Genomic DNA, 16,976 nt, shown 5'->3' on the forward strand with positions numbered 1-16,976 from the left:
TTAACTTCTCATTGGATAATATACATTTATGTGCCCTCTTTCATGCACAGGATATTAGACAGTATGGTTTTAATTCTATAATTGAGCCTCTAGTAAATGATCTAAAAGTGTTGAGATTGAGGGATTAAGAATCCAGTATCTGGAAGTTGTGTTAGGGTACAGGGGATAATCTGGCTTACACAGTTTATTAGGGTTTGTGGAGTCATTTAGGGCTCAATATTGCTGTCGTTTCTGTGTTCTTGAGAAAGATCACTTTCAGTTTGTGTTTTCTGAAGATAAGGTTGTACTAAGAACATCTGAGATGCATGCTCTGCACTGTAAAAGGTTACATGATGACTCTACACTACCTCATTTTTATGGCGTCAAACGTGTGTGTTTGTTAAATACACTCAGGTATTTCAACACGGCAGATAATTCTGCTGTGGATATAATGCACAACATTTTAGAAGGTGTCACTCAGCTGGAGGTGAAACTTGTTCTGCAGTACATTCAGCATCATTTTTTGAGTGCTGATGATCTTGCTGGTAGAATACATGCTTTTAATTATGGATACAATCAGCAGAGGAACCGTCCTCCAATCGTCAAATAGTTTGGTGGAAGCAAAGATTTGGGTTTAACTGACACCCAGTCATGGTGCTTGTTGTGCAACATGCCTCTGTTATTTGGTGATTTAGTGCAGAGATGATAAACACTGGTATCTTTTGCTTTTACTTCTGCAGATTGTTAACATTGTATTTTCACCAGCTCTAACTGAAGGCATGACCATTTATCTTAAACATTTAATCATTGAACATCACCAGCTATTCAAAAAATGATTTCCAGAAAAAAATCTGTTGTCAAAGCATCACATAATGATACATTACCCACAGTGTATAAGAAACATTGGAGCAATTCTGCACATGTGGTGTATGTTACGAAGCTAAAAACTAATTCTTTCAAACACAATTTAAAAGCTTCAAAAACATCACCAAAAAGCACCAGAGTTGTATGGCAATGCACTGGGGGTCTTTTAGCCAGTACAGATTGACTCTTGGTGCAGGGAAGATGGTGGAACTCAGTGGACTTAAAGGTGGCATTGACATGGCTTCCAAACTAGGAGTGGAAATATCAGAACTTATCTATTCTGTAAAGTGGATCAAACATCATGGTACAGAGCATCACCCTGACTTTATTATCTGTACAGAAGTAGCATGTGAGATGCCAGTGTTTTGTAAGATCAGGACTATTGCTGTGAAAGATGTGCTGTTATGTGGAACACTGATGGAAACACTCTGTTTTGATGATCATTACCACGCATTTACAGTCAGACTGCATCCAGACTGAGTTTTAAAGGTAGTGAATGTTAATGATCTGTTATTTCAAACAATTTGATGTTCAAATGAAATATGGTACAACAGATTCTGTACTGTATATAGTGCACTAGTGCCATTTTATACAGATGTGATGTTTTTGTGCATGTTTTTAAACCTGACATTGTCTTAATAAAAGTTTTAAATGGTACGTTGATAAAGTTGTTTTCTGTTCTGTTCTATTCCATGTATTCAATGTAAAAAAATATGTAATAAAATGTAAATAAACTCTACAAAAGTTAAATGTTAACATTAATTGTTGTTTATTTTCCCTTAGTGTTAAGGTTTGCTAACACAAATCAGAGTAAATGTCCCTCAGTGTTAAATGGTAGTAACTATTTAGCGTTGAGCAGTGTTACATTTTTACTCCACACAGAGTTCATTTTACTCTGAACACTGAACAATATGTCAAGAGTCATTTTATCACCAAAATCACCAGTGGAACCAAATACACTCGGGTCCAGTGTTAAATTTAACTCTTAAAGAGTGTGTGTACTCTTTTCTCCTTACCTAAACACTTTCCCTTTTTTATTTTTTAGATAGATGGGTGGATAGAAAATAGATAAATTAGATAGATAGATAGATAGATAGATAGATAGATAGATAGATAGATAGATAGATAGATAGATAGATAGATAGATAGATAGATAGATAGATAATTATATTGATTATAACAAACTCTTGCACAGTTTAAGTGTAATTTTAATGACATTTGAGATTAAATAAAAAACTAAAAATCGGTGATTTTTTTTAATATTAAAATGCTACCATCTAGTGGTACAATAAGACATTGCAGTAGCATTGCAGTAGCATTGATTGCAGTAGCATTGATGTCACTCCCAGGTATAGTATTTTAGGTTTACTGGTCGGCGCTATATTTGTTTTTTTTGTCTTGTCTTGTCTTGTGTTGTCTTATGTTGTCTGTCTGTACTGTTTTTTGTCTGCACTGTTTGCACTCGGTTGCACTCGATGCACTTTATGTAGCTTTGTGTTGTGTTGTAGTTCTATGTTGTTTAGTGTAGCACCAGGGTTCCAGAGGAACGTTGTCTCGTTTTTACTGTGTACTGTGTACCACTGTGTATAGTAGAAATTACAATAAAAGCCTCTTGACTCTTGACACTTGAATCAACTTGTCACCGGGGTGGGTATTTTTGCTATGTTTCCACATGGACGGTTTTTACGTGTCGGACCTGCACTTCATTGCAGATTTTATCAGTAAAAAGAAATGTTTAATGTTTATTTTTCAATGGATTTTCTTTTTTAAATATCCGACTAAAGAAAAGACGTAGAGTTTAAATTTTGCCCTTTTTATATTTATATCAAAAGTGAGTTCTGAGTGAATCATGAATAAGTAAGCAAATAATTAAATGAATGAAATTGTTGTTTTTTTTATATATTCTATATTATTTTATTATTATTATTATATTTGTAATAATTTTATAATAGCTATCCTAGTTGTATATATTTAAAATATTATTATATATTTGACACTTTGCTATATTCATTTTTGTATTATTATTATTATTATTATTATTATTAGAAAGATTATAATATTGATAAACTCTTATACAGTTGAAGTGTAATTTTAATTAAATTCGAGGTAAAAAAAATAAAAAATTAAACATGGGCGATTTTTGTAGCAGTAAAATGCTACCTTCTGGTGGTGATATGAGACATTGCAACTTGTCGTCGAGCGTTTCTTTTGGTATTTTTGCTGTTTCCACTCGAACGATATTTACTTGTAGGAGCTGCGCTTCATGGTAGATTTTAGTGCTGATTTGAGACTTAGCAACAAATATTTAGTGTATATTTTTCTGTGGATTTCTTTTTTAAATATCAGACTAAAGAAAGGACGCCATGAATAAATTTGTGTTGCGATAAAAGTTTTAATTTCACCCTTTAATATTTACGTTTAATAAAAATTGGCGAGTTTTCAGTGAATGAATAATTAAACAAATAAAATAAAAATTTCAAAATTGTTGTTTCTATTCTGTATTCTATTAACTATCTTATAATAGCTATCCTATTTTAATGTATGTAGAATAATCTAGATAAATAATTTAAGTTTTTTATGTTTATATAAATATGGTTAAATTCTATAAAACGTAATAAATAAATGATATTTGATTATTTATGATTTACGGAAAAGTCATCATTTTTTATCAAGAATATCAATAAAAAATATAAATAACGAATAAAAAACTTAATTGTAACATTTATTCACGACGTGTAAAATTAGACTACGGTACCACACACACACACACACACACACACACACACACACACACACACTTAATTACTTTCACTTTAAAAAAATATAAAACAAAGACAAAGGAATATTTATTAAATGACCTGTTACTGTTAGTTTGTTTATTTACATAATATTCCAGACTAAACATTGTTTTGTTTTATATAAAAAAAATTAATAACATTGTTTCATTTAACTTAATATTTATTTGCTCGTTTGACAAATCAAAATAAATACTTTCCATTTCTTAATTTTTTAACACGTTTTATAGATTTCAATCACACTTATACAAATATTTAACAAAGAACAAAACCGTTAATTTAGTACAGACTAAATACATAAAAATCGGATAGCTATTATAAAATTATAAAATATATATAAAAAAAACAACGATTTAATTCATTTTATTATTTGCTTAATTATTCATGATTCACTGAGAACCCATCCATTTTTATTAAATATAAATATAAAAAAGGGCGAAATTGAAACTTTATTTAAAAATGTATTTACGACGTCCTCTCTTTAGTAGGATATTTAAAATAATAAATAAATAAATAAATAAATCCACCGACGAATAAACATTTGTTTTTACTGATAAAATCTACCATGAAGCGCAGGTCCGACAAGTAAAAACCGCCCGTGTGGAAACAGAGCAAAAATACCAAAAGTACCGCTCGACGACAAGTTGCAATGTCTCATATTACCACTAGATGGTAGCATTTTACTACTACAAAAATCGCCGATGTTCAGATTTTTTTAATTTTACCTCAAATTTAATTAAAATTACACCTAAACTCTACAAGAGTCTGTTATCTATATAATCATCTTTCTTATAATAATAATAATAATAATAATAATTCTAGCAATGTATCTTGTATCTATTAATATTCTACATATATAAAAATAGGATAGCTATTATAAAATTTAAAAATATATAATAGAATATATAAAAGTAACGATTTCATTCATTTTATTATTTGCTTAATTATTCATGATTCACTCAGAATTTTGGGGGATTATTTCATCTTTCATTATTTTTACTTTACTATACTGAAAAGCTTAACTGGTAGCCTATATGTCTACTATATCTACTTTATCACTGTTACAACCGTTACACAAGTCAAGTGCAAAATATAAATAAAAGTATATACACTAAATGATACAAATGTATTATTTGACCAATTTTTAAGTTTTACTACATTTTCCTCCTGGAATCCACCTTGAAATCCTACCCCCTGTTGGGATCAGGATAATCCTGTGTTTTTTGGATCAAAGTTCTCCAAATCCTACTGACAAGTTTTGAACAACACAAACTAAAGGTTTGATCCAGATTAAAACTAGTATTGGATTCCGTGATCTAATGTGATTTCAGATTCCTTCTTTCCCTTTTGAACAAACCATTTTCAAGATTTGATCCAATTTGATAACCAAAATCCGATCGCTTACCTTTGAACAACTGGCCCGAGAGCTTTCAAGGCATCTTGCCTCTTGTGGTGATGTAGGAATCAAATAAAGTAAAAGAGGAATAGAAGCAATGTTATTGTTCCATCCTAAAAAAAACAGTAATGGAAGCATCAGGAAAAAAATCATAAAGAAGCCCAAACACTCTCATTCTGAACTCTGACAATCTAACCTGCATCCCATGTTTAATTCTCGCTCACAGTCATTTCTGCACAGTCAGTCAATCAGGTCCTGAAGGTCTTGGGAGGAGTGAAGACTTTTGCTTTGTGAATGAATGTAGTTGGCCACCTTTCTAACAACTTGGAAGAAATATTTTTTGGAAGAAGCAAGGCCCTTAACCCTAATGATTCAGGGTTGCCATATCGGGGCCACCCTGTGCACACTTCCCGCTTTAATGTTTTTTTTACAGATACAAATTCATTCTTTTACAAGTGAAGGTAAAGGTGCACCTTTCTGAAGGTAAGAAAGTCATTGTTCTGCTCTTTGTCTTTCATCTCGAAGTCGTAGAGCGCTTTTCCCTGCGGCTACGTGTGCGACAGTGGACTGATGCACTGCACCTAGCTGGCAGGGACGAAGCCGTGGCTGCCATTTAGCTCTCCGTGGTACCAGTCCTCATCTACTTTCTGTTTCAGAATAATGATGTCACCCTTGTTGAACCTGGTCGCCGGGCTCCTTGCCATTGTAGCTGTAGAGCGCCTTACCACAGGGCAGCTGAGGAACATTCTACACAGAACATGAAGAAAACATCATTATCAACATCACCACCATGACTATCATCAATCACCATCACCACCATCATCATTATCATTATCTACATTATCATTGTCATCATCATCACCACCATAACTTTTATCAATCACCATCACCATCTTCAGCAGCACCTTCATCATCATCAACATCATCATTATCATCATCACCACCATACCCATCATAAATCACCATCATCAGCAGCAGCACCTTCATCATCATTTTCATCCTCATCACCACCACCACCATGACTATCATCAATAACCATCATTATCACCATCATCATCATCATCACCACCATGACTATCATTAATTACCATTACCACCACCATCATCATAATCATCATCATCAGCACCTTCATCATCATCAACATCATCAGCATTATCATCACCACCACCATCATCACCTTCATTATCATCAACATAATCACCACCATTACTATCATCAATCACCATCACCACCACCATTATCATCACTATCACCACCATAACTATCATCACCATCATCATCAGCAGCAGCAGCACCGTCATCATCATCAACACCATCACCACCATGACTATCAATCACCATCATCATCACCACCACCATGACTATCATCAATCACCATCACAACGCCATCACCACCATCATCATCACCACCATGACTATCATCAATCACCATCACAACACCATCACCACCATGACTATCAATCACCATCATCATCACCACCACCATGACTATCATCAATCACCATCAGAACACCATCATCACCATCATCACCACCACGACTATCATCAATTGCCAACACCATCATCATCATCACCACCACCATCATCATCAGCACCTTCATCATTATCATCACCACCACGACTAGCACTCACCAACACCACCAACATCATCATCATCAACTTCATCACCATTATCATCATCACCACCATGACTATCATCAATCACCATCACCATCAACATCACCATCATTATTACTATCATCAGCACCATCATAATGTGTGTGTGTGTGTGTGTGTGTGTTTCACCTTTGCCTCTGCAATAATGTTCATTATTGGTGCTGCTTTCCCTCTTTCTTATAATTTCTTCTTAATCTTTTACTCCTTTTTTCTCTCCCTTTTGTCCTGCTTTCCTAATCCAACTCTCTGCGGAGTGCATGCTGGGAGTGAGTGGGCAGAGCGTGTGGAGTGTGAGCAGGAATGTGCTTGTCACGTTTCCTGTCTCTCTTTGCATTTTCTATCGTTTGATAGTTTTTTATCTTTATATTTATTATATTTTTCATCTAAAAGACCTCAGTTCTCTGTGTATAGAGAAGGATAACCCGCATAACCCGGCGCCACGGTGTGAATGTGGTGACCGGCGCTAGTGTGAAGGAGTGCAGCCTGGCTGCAGGAAAGTGCATGAAAATGTTGTTCTATTCATGAACACTGTGGAAAGGGCGACCAAACTGAACACGGATGGGGATTGTAGTCGGGGGTTCACCTCATCCATGTGTTTCCCTTTTCAAGCGCATCCAAAAGAGTAACATTGTCAAATGTTCCCCCCTTTGTTCATGAAGCGATCTTGGTGAGGGAGCTCTCCCGATATGGAAGGCTCGTCTCTCCGATTAAAATTATCCCGATCAAATGTAAATCTGACCTGGTGAAGCACGTAGTGTCCTTCAGGAGGTTCACTGAAACTAACCCAGTGTCCGTGAGGAGGTGATTAACACTGGGTGCGCTGAAAGCGCTGGGCAGACTGAGATCAGTGCTCATGACAGGAACACAGAGCTCGACACTGATGCTGTGATGACTAACACACAGGAAATCACTGTCGGTGAAGGAAATGTGATGATGGATGAGAATACTGACACTGTAATGATGGAAACTGAACAGGTTGCCTTCAAAACCCCCGTAAAAAAAAAAAATAAATAAAAAAATAAAAAAAATAAAAAAAAGAGGGAAAGGAAAGCTACAGTAATGTATGCGAAAAAAGGCGGACCAAGGAGCCGTAGAAAGGGAAAGTGACAGAGAGTGATGTGGTTGTGCCTGAGTCCAGTGTTCCCAACCCTGCTGTGAGTAATACTCTTAATAAAGAATATACTGTCACTGAAATTAAACACTTCCATAAAGTCACTAAGAACATGCACCTAGTTAACATCAGTTATCATTTCCCTGATTTAAAGCGCTTATATGTAGCTATTAAACGGTTCATGAGTGAAGGTTTTTGAGGATAAGGAAGTTTAAGAAAATACTGAAAAATGATGATGGAGGTGAAACGGTCTAGTTTTCTCAGTCCTCAGTGGATGCACACTCTGCTGTTATTAACTCTCTTCTGGTTTGTTATGGAGGACATACACATAGCTTCTCTAAATGTTAATGGGGTGAGAGATAGCAGCAAGAGAGCAGAAGATAGACGTGTTCTTTTTTACAAGAGACCCACAGTGATAGTAGCAATCTCACTGACTGGACACGGGAATGGCTTGGTCTTTCCTGCCTGAGCCACAACACAATGGTACAGGGAGTGGAAAGGCACCGGGCATTGATGGACTTTCAGCAGAGTTCTACAAGTGCTTCTGGGCCGTTGTGGGGGAAGACTTGCTGGAAGTCCTTAACAACAGTTTAGCTGGGGGTTTGCTTCCACTGAGTTGCAGGAGGGCAGTCCTCAAGCTACTCCCTAAAAAAGGAGACCTAATGTACATACAAAACTGGAGACCTGTGTCCCTGTTATGCAGCGACTACAAACTGCTCTCTATGGTTTTAGCCACCAGACTGGGAAGCGTTCTGGGGGAAGTTATTCATTCTGATCAGGCTTATTGTGTTCCTGGGAGGTCGATATTTGACAACATCTGGTTCGGGATCTTATAAGTGCTTCAGAATTGTTCGGGCTGAAAATGGGTCTGATATCCATAGACCAGGAGAAGGCGTTCGACAGAGTGGAACATGATTTTTCATGGAAAACTCTCGAAGCTTTTGGTTTTAGCTCTGATTTTATAAATAAAAGAGTTTTATATTTTGACATTGAAAGTGTACTGAAAGTTAACGGTGGCTTATGTGCTCATTTTAAGGTGTACAGGGGTGTGGGAGACAAGGTTGCTCTTTGTCAGGAATGCTCTACGCCCTAGCCATAGAACCATTTTTGAACAGGAAGTGTTTTCAACAAGAAGTGAACTGAAAGGTTTCTCATTTCCTGGTTGTGGGACCACTCTCCGTTTGGCAGCATATGCTGCAGACATAGTAGTAGTTATTGACCAACAGGCCGACATAGACACACTGAATAAAATTTTTAGGGACTATGGTATAATTTCCTCGGCCAAGATTAACTGGGGTAAGAGCGTGGCCCTTCTGGTCGGCCGTTGGTCGCCTAGCGTGCCTGAACTCCCGGGGGGGCTACTTTGGAAAAAAGAAGGTTTTAAATATCTGGGGGTTTACCTAGGAGAAGAGAACCTCGTGCATAAAACCTGTGAAGGGACAGTCTCAAAAGTAAAAGGTCGCTTAGATAAATGGAGATGACTATTATCTAAGCTGTCTTACAGAGGACGCATGCTGATTATAAACAACCTGGCAGCGTCCTCCCTGTGGCACAAATTAACATGTATAGACCCACCTGCAACGCTTTTATCAAGGACGTTTTTAGACTTTTTCTGGGACAAGTTACACTGGGTGCCCCAAAGTGTCTTGTACCTACCCAAGGGCGTAGTGCACCTACAGAGCAGAACCGCTGCTTTTCGCTTACAGTTTTTACTGTTTGTAACCTTACTGTTCTTGACCAATAAACTAATAACTACTTTAAACTCTAAACTAAGTAATTTTTATCTTGTGATAAAAATGATAATAAGAACATTATAGTTATAATAAATTATAGTGCTTTGGATACTTAAGTATATTTTAAGGCAAAAACTTTTGTACTTTTACTCAACTACATGACAACCAGCACTGCTGTACGAGCTACCATTCTGGTATGCTACAACAAGGTCAGGGCCAGCAAAGCCCTCTCTGCTGGCCTAAACACCATCAGAAGCACTGACCTACATTTACAACCTAAATTCTAATATTTGTTCCAAGAAATATTATTAATTTATTTCCAACAGTTTATTCTCTTCATTTTTGTAGCGTTTCTCTCGGCTGCACTGCTTCCAGTACGTGTATGTGGATGTTAGAGGATGAAATCTGATTGGACAAAAAATCAATGTGCTGCCATGTCAATCTAATCTGCCCAGGGCCTTCAAAGTCTGTACTGCTAGCCCTTTATATCATAGTCTCTATAATCAATGAATCTGTTTCTTTAACCAATCTGATTTCAGATTCTCCTCACAGGGCAGCTAGCTGGCCCAGAATAGTGTCAGCATTTTCCGTCCTCTGATTGGTTGGTCGGAGGGAAACTGTTACATCCAAATTGGCAACAATTGTGTGTAGCTCTGCACACATTATGAGTCTATGTTAGACTATTATATGCCTATGAAGGAATCAGTTTTGAAGAAAAGCTAGACATGGTGAGGAGGTCATCCAACCCCGAAGCTAGCTAGCGTGTCTCAGGTTTTGTTCTCCACTTCCAGACCAGTGAATACGAGCGGTACCACTGGATTACAGCCTCTGGGGGGCGCTGCACATTATGAGTCTGTATATCTGGTAAATAGGTTGTATTTTATTTAAATTTGTATGGTTTTGTCATGTTATTAGTCTAATAACATGACAAACATTATGCAGAGTGGCAGGCTTAATCATCACGTCATGGTTTTAAGAGATGGATTAAGTCAGGTAAGTCCCCACTGAAGGCCCAGGTACCAAATGCACGGCCTGCCACTGCATAACGCATTTTAATCTGTACTACAACACCCATAGATAGTAGTCCTAATGCAACAGCTCCCATTTGAAGTTGTGGGAAAGAAACATTATTTGCTTTGAGAATGTTGATGGAGAAGGATAGAGAAGGTCAGAAGGAGTTGCATTGTGTGTTTGTGGATTTAGAGAAAGCGGATGACAGGGTGGAAAGAGTTGTGGTATTGTTTGAGGAAGTCTGGTGTGTCAGAGAAGTATGTGAGGGTGGTGCAGGACATGTATGAGGACAGTGTGACAACAGTGAAGTGTGCAGTAGGAACGAAAGATTGGTTCAAGGTGGAGGTTGGACTGCATCAAGGATCTGCTCTGAGCCCTTTCCCGTTTGCAGTGGTGATGGACAGGTTGAAGGACGAGGTCACACAGGAGTCTCCCTGGACTATGATTTTTGCGGATGATATTGTTATTTGTGGTGAGAGTGTGGAGCAGGTTGAGAAGACTTGGAGAGGTGGAGGTACACGCTGGAGAGAAGAGGAATGAAAGTCAGTAGGAGTAAGACAGTACATGTGTGTGAATAATAGGGAGGGCAATGGAGTGGTGCGGTTACAGGGAGAAGAGGTGGAGAAGGTGGAGGAGTTCAGGTACCTGGGGTCAACAGTGTAAAGTAATAGAGAGTGTGTTAGAGAAGTGAAGAAAAGAGTGCAGGCAGGGTGGAGTGGGTGGAGAAGAGTGACAGGAGTGATTTGTGATAGTGGGGTATCTGCTAGAATGAAAGGGAAAGTTTATAGGACTGTGGTGAGACTTGAGATGTTGCATGGATTAGAGACAGTGGCATTGAGTAAAAGACAGGAGGTGGAGCTGGAGGTAGCAGAGCTAAAGATGTTGAGGTTTTCGTTGGGAGTGACGAGGATGGACAGGATTAGAAATGAGTTTATTAGAGGGACAGCGCATGTAGGACATTTTGGTGACAAGGTGAGGGAGGTGAGATTGAGATGGTTTAGACATGTGCAGAGGAGAGACATGGGGTATATCAGTAGGAAAATGCTGAGGATGGAGCCACCAGGAAGGAGAAAAAGAGGAAGACCAAGGAGGATATGGATGTGGTGAGAGAAGACATTTTAGAAATAGTGTTTGCAGTTTCATTGTTTCATTCATCCAGTCTTTCTGCTCAGAAGATCTATACAATTCAAACAAAATAAATAGAAAATTAATTTTTAAGCATATCTTAGCATTTCAAGTAATTTACCTTTTTTTGTAGTTCATCTATAATGACAATTCTAATAAAATGCATGTTTCCTGCAATTCAAAAAGGGTTTTATTTCAGGATGATTTTTCTGATTGTAATGAAAGGGATAATTGTGTGTCAAGTGTTTTAATTGCTGTTTGTATATTTGATGTGCTGTTTTATGTAGAACATGAACATTTGAATTGTGAACAACAACATATTATACATTTGTTTATTTTATTAGGAAAATTACATATTCATAGGAAAAAGTGGACTCAATGTAGACCAAACTTTTCATTTTATTAATGACTTTAAAATGATATGTAAATCTCTTGGAAGAAACAAAAAAGCCCTGAAAACATGTAATGCTCTGAAAGCATTTAAACTTATGTTCGTTTTTCTTTTTGTTTCTTTCTCTCTGGAAGTTTGTGTTAATTTGACATGATTATGTAATACCTCTTGTTCTTTTGGCATTTCATTAAAAACAAACAAACAAACCCGGTGTTTGTTACTGCAACAGTCCCTGGATTGAGAGAGGGCTGTGTTCTATTCAGAGCTAGTGATCACCAGTGCACCCTACCTTAGTTAAACTGTATTCACCATAACAGCAGCCCTGGAAAGTGTATGGCTTAATAGTGAGTCATTAGGAACACACTTAAATACATAAATATCGGTTTGGAACATAAATATCGCTTTTTCTCTCATATTGAAGTGCCCTTCGTAGGCATCACGGTGCGGTTTGGAACACAGTGCAGGTGTCAGTGCGGCCATTTTGTCTTTAAATTTTGCTGAAACAATACTGGGATTAAAATAAAGTCTTTGTAATCAGACAAATTTCTTTGTCAAAATATTTATTATGTCAAATAAATGGCAGCCCAAGATTAATGTAAATATTCCAAATACATCATTTACGCAAGAAAATGTAAATGCGTTTTTCCCGGGAAATGCAGACACGTGACAATGACGTTTTCTGGATTGGGAGCTTTTCCCGCGATGCAGAGCCCCGCCCCCTCACTGCAGCTATTAACAAAGGAAAGGTAAGATCAAGTCTTTTTTAAAAATGCATAATAACTCTCTATAATTACTATTTTTAATCTGTTTAGTGAGATGCGTATTTAGTTTAGTGATTCAATTGTATTGTTTTATTCAGTTGTTGATATTATGCCAGTTTAAAAAAAAAAAAGTTTACTGTATAACAGTAATAAAAATCTACAATTGAATGAAAATATAAGCATCTGAAGATTATAAACTATACTCGATTTTAGTATTTTTAAGGTGTGTCGATCTGAAAAGCTGATAAAAAAGTAAATAGTCTTTATTCACACATAATAACCAAAAAAATGCATAATTGCTTGCATTGTTTTGTTATAGTTAAAGTTAATGATGTGTTTTGGTCAGTAAGATTAACAAGAATTTAAATTATTGTTGTTTGTTTCTGTAGCAGACACATCTGAATGTTTTCTTTGTTTGATTTAATTTGTTAAATAATATTTTGGCAGGTTCTGAGTTTTATTATATTTTTTACCTTTTGTACATATACGGGACTCTTATTTTGAAGAGCGGCAGCGCGCAAGGCATTACGGTCACGGATTACGGCTGTATGTATGCATAATCGCACGGTTCATCAGTTTTGTAACATTATACTTGTATATTTGGATTAGCACCCCCCCTAAAGGGCATAAGCTCTTACGGTGATCTGTTTAAGTTGCCAAGGTTTAATAAAACGTCTTTGAGACCATCTGTAAAGTTTAGTCGTTATTAGGTTGGGGTCCGCTATAGTTTCATTCACCTTAGATTTCTTTTTTTCTTCTTTTTTTTTTATCATTGCAGAAAAGCTGACATCACAATTCTGGGAACTGTATATGTAGGAATATTAATAGCTGTAACTCAGGATTCTCTTGAACTTGATTGTTTTGGGTGAGAGGGGGATAAAATGTCGAATCTAAAAAAATGATTTGCTGAATTATTGGGATGGTCTTGGTGCATTGGACTGTAGTACTAAATATATTATATGAAACTATTTATAATATATATTTGTTTGTATGTCACCTCTTTCTGGTGTACTCTAAGAGCATCTAGAGAAAGACAGGTATGTAACTTGTCATGCAGTGTCATATGCTCTAATAATTATTAAATAATGCTCTTTACACTGACTTTGATTTAAGTATCCACAACACATTGCAACTTAATATACAGTAACCACTGCTTTCCAAACACGACCTCTTCCTGTTAAACATCTGTTAAGTTTCTGCCAGTTGTGCACTCAATTATGTGAGCACAACACATTTAGTTGGGAAAAACATTTTGTACTATTTCAGTAAATGTTCATTCTCTCATTCAGTATTCAGAGAGTAGCAACAGTGACACAGTCTACAGCGATGTTGACTACATACCCAAAATCAGCTTAACTAAGTCAAGAAGTTCTTCTGGACATGTCATGACTGAAAGCAGCTCAGACCAATCACTGCATCACTGCATCTACTGCCAAGGCCTTTACAACAAGCACAGCCTTTGGAAACATGAAAACCTGTCCACTAAAACCCAAAGATGAGGAACCTCAGGGCAGGAAAAGAGTTGCTGATTGTGCTCGAGACTTCAGAAAAATACATCAGGCAAGGTGGAATGAATACATTTCTGCTGGTGCTAAAACTACACTGAAGAAAGCCAAGTGGAATGTACCACAGAGCATTCCTTTCACTCGGGATGTCAAAGTCCTGCATGCCCATCTGGAGAAGAAACATCATGAGTTGCTCTGTAAGCTCAGAAGTTGTGCTCTTGAAGGCTTGTGACGTTCCAGCTGAGAATCCCTTTATGTTTGCCAGATCTGCCAATGTCTGCCTACAGAGGAGGAGAGTGCATCAGCAGAGCTGCTCATGAATGTGGCATAAAGGTTCCTGAAGCATTTTTAGAGTAACTTGAGGACCAAGGTTATGAAATGTCAAGTAATTAGGAGAAGCCCATAGACCTCTCTCAAAACAACAACCAACGGAGACGGATCAACCATCTATTTGTCAGCTGCAGAGTCCACCAAAGAAACAAGCTAAAAAACATTTTTAGGCTTCAATTGCTTTTAAACTATAAATACAATTTGCTCTGATTATCCAATTCAAAACTCTTAATGCATCATGTTTCCATCTGGAACATCAGTAAATATTTTCACCTTTTGTAAGTTCTGTATGAGTCCCTCAGTCGTCCTCAGTATGATTCCCAGATTTCTTGGTGTTTAGTAGATTATCTAAGATGCCTGATGTAATATTAAGTGAGTAGTTTTTAAGCCATAGAAACACTTGCAGTTTAGCTATTTACCGTAATTTCCGGACTATAAAGCGGCTTATATAAGCCGCACCCACTGAATTTTACAAATATTTTTATTTTGAACATAAATAACATGTCTATAAGCTGCAGGTCTACAATGAAACTAATGAACTTTACACAGGCTTTACAGAAAGACATTGTCTGTTACATGGTGTAACGGGTGAAATACGTTGTGGCTCCTTTAAGAGCAGAGCGGCATTTTGGGAACAGCACGTCACTGCATACTTCCGGTATTACTGCGTGTGTGCGTGTGAGACTGAGGATTATGTCCTTATTATTTTCTGATGCTTATTTCTAAGTTTCTTTGACTAACCCGTAACGCGGTTGCCAAGAAAAATAAAAAAGCACGAGTTTTGGAAACCTGTCTGTGCTTATATGATTTCTGTTGTAACTGGAGTTAGCGAGCTCTCCCTTAACCCAGACTCAACGCGCTAAAACGGCTTGTATCTAAACAGTAGCCTACCAAGAAAGTCATTGTTCACTGTCTTCCTCCTTCCTTTCACAACTACAGTGGTACCTTGACCTACAAGTGCATTAATGTACGAGTTTTCCGAGGTACGAGCGGTCACTCAGTCGATTTTTTTGCTCTGTTACGTGAGCAAAAATTTGAGTTACGAGCTCGAGACGCCGCTGCTAGATGGCGAAGCGAAGCCAGAAAGCGAAGATTGTGACGAAAATTAAGATAAGCAAAGAAGAAAAAGTAAAAATTTTAAAGTTTAGGGACACGTAGTGTACAGGAGTGATAGTAAAAAATGAGTTTTCCCTCCACCTCTGCTTATCGCCTAACACCCTCCCTCCACACACACACACACACACCCACACACCCCACACACACACCCACCCACACACCCACCCACACCCACACACCCCCACACCCACACACACACACACACCCACACACACACACACACACACACACCCACCCCACACACACACACACACACACGGCATTTTCGTTAGCTCAAAGCTATATCTGAGAGATTATGTAATCTAAAAGTTTTTGTCCCAGTTGAATTTGCTAGAAAGCCTAGAAGCCTGGAAGAAAGATTGAAATGGAAAGCAACAGAATTTAGGCAATTTCTTCTATATACTGGACCAGTTGTTCTTAAAAGGTTTTCTGGCTGAACAAGTGTACAATAACTTCATGCTTTTGTCTGTTGCAATTTGCATTTTAGCAAATCCGTCATTCTGTTTGACGATGAATGACTTTGCCAACACATTGCTAGTCTCATTTGTTAAGCATTTCAGTAAGTTGTATGGCCCCGATTTTGTAGTGTACAATATACATGGACTGATTCACCTCAGTAGTGATGTCAGACTGCATGGTCATCTAGACCTAATATCATGGTTTCCTTTTGAAAATTACTTGCAGAAGTTGAAAAAAATGATTAGGAAACCGCACAGTCCCCTAACTCAAGTTATTCGAAGGCTGTCTGAAATAGAAGCTGTACAATCAAAGAGCAGCACTGATGTACAGGGATTAAATACACAGACAAAATTCATGCACACTGATGGGCCAGTACCAGACTTGTTTGATGGAGCCGTTGAGCAGTACAGACAATTAAGTAGGAATGGTGTGGTCATTAAAACTTCAGAAGGTGATAATTGTATTGACATTAACAATGGTGTTGTTCTGGTACAAAACATTATTTTGTTTAAAGGTGATGCATTTGTTGTTTATAAAGAGTATACCAAGAAAGACACTCTGTTTGATTACCCAGATAATTCTCAGGAAATAGGAGTTTTTGTGGTTTCAGATCTGTCATTGGAGCACAAATGTGCAAAACTTAGACTAAATATATGCAAGTATGTGAGGTTGCCTCTTGAGGGTTGAAGGCAGGTTTGCGGTTTTCCCCTTCTACATTTACAATGAAGTTGAAATAAGTGTGC

At 37.4% G+C, this 16,976-nt stretch overlaps 1 protein-coding gene across 1 annotated transcript in view; it reads left to right on the forward strand.

The window, feature by feature from the left end:
• Window positions 1–16,976, forward strand: part of LOC124377359 (NACHT, LRR and PYD domains-containing protein 12-like) — an 839,056-nt gene that overhangs the window by 507,260 nt on the left and 314,820 nt on the right. The gene's annotated exons all lie outside the window — the stretch shown is intronic.

Source organism: Silurus meridionalis, chromosome 23, assembly GCF_014805685.1.
Source record: "Silurus meridionalis isolate SWU-2019-XX chromosome 23, ASM1480568v1, whole genome shotgun sequence".
NCBI lineage: Eukaryota > Metazoa > Chordata > Actinopteri > Siluriformes > Siluridae > Silurus > Silurus meridionalis.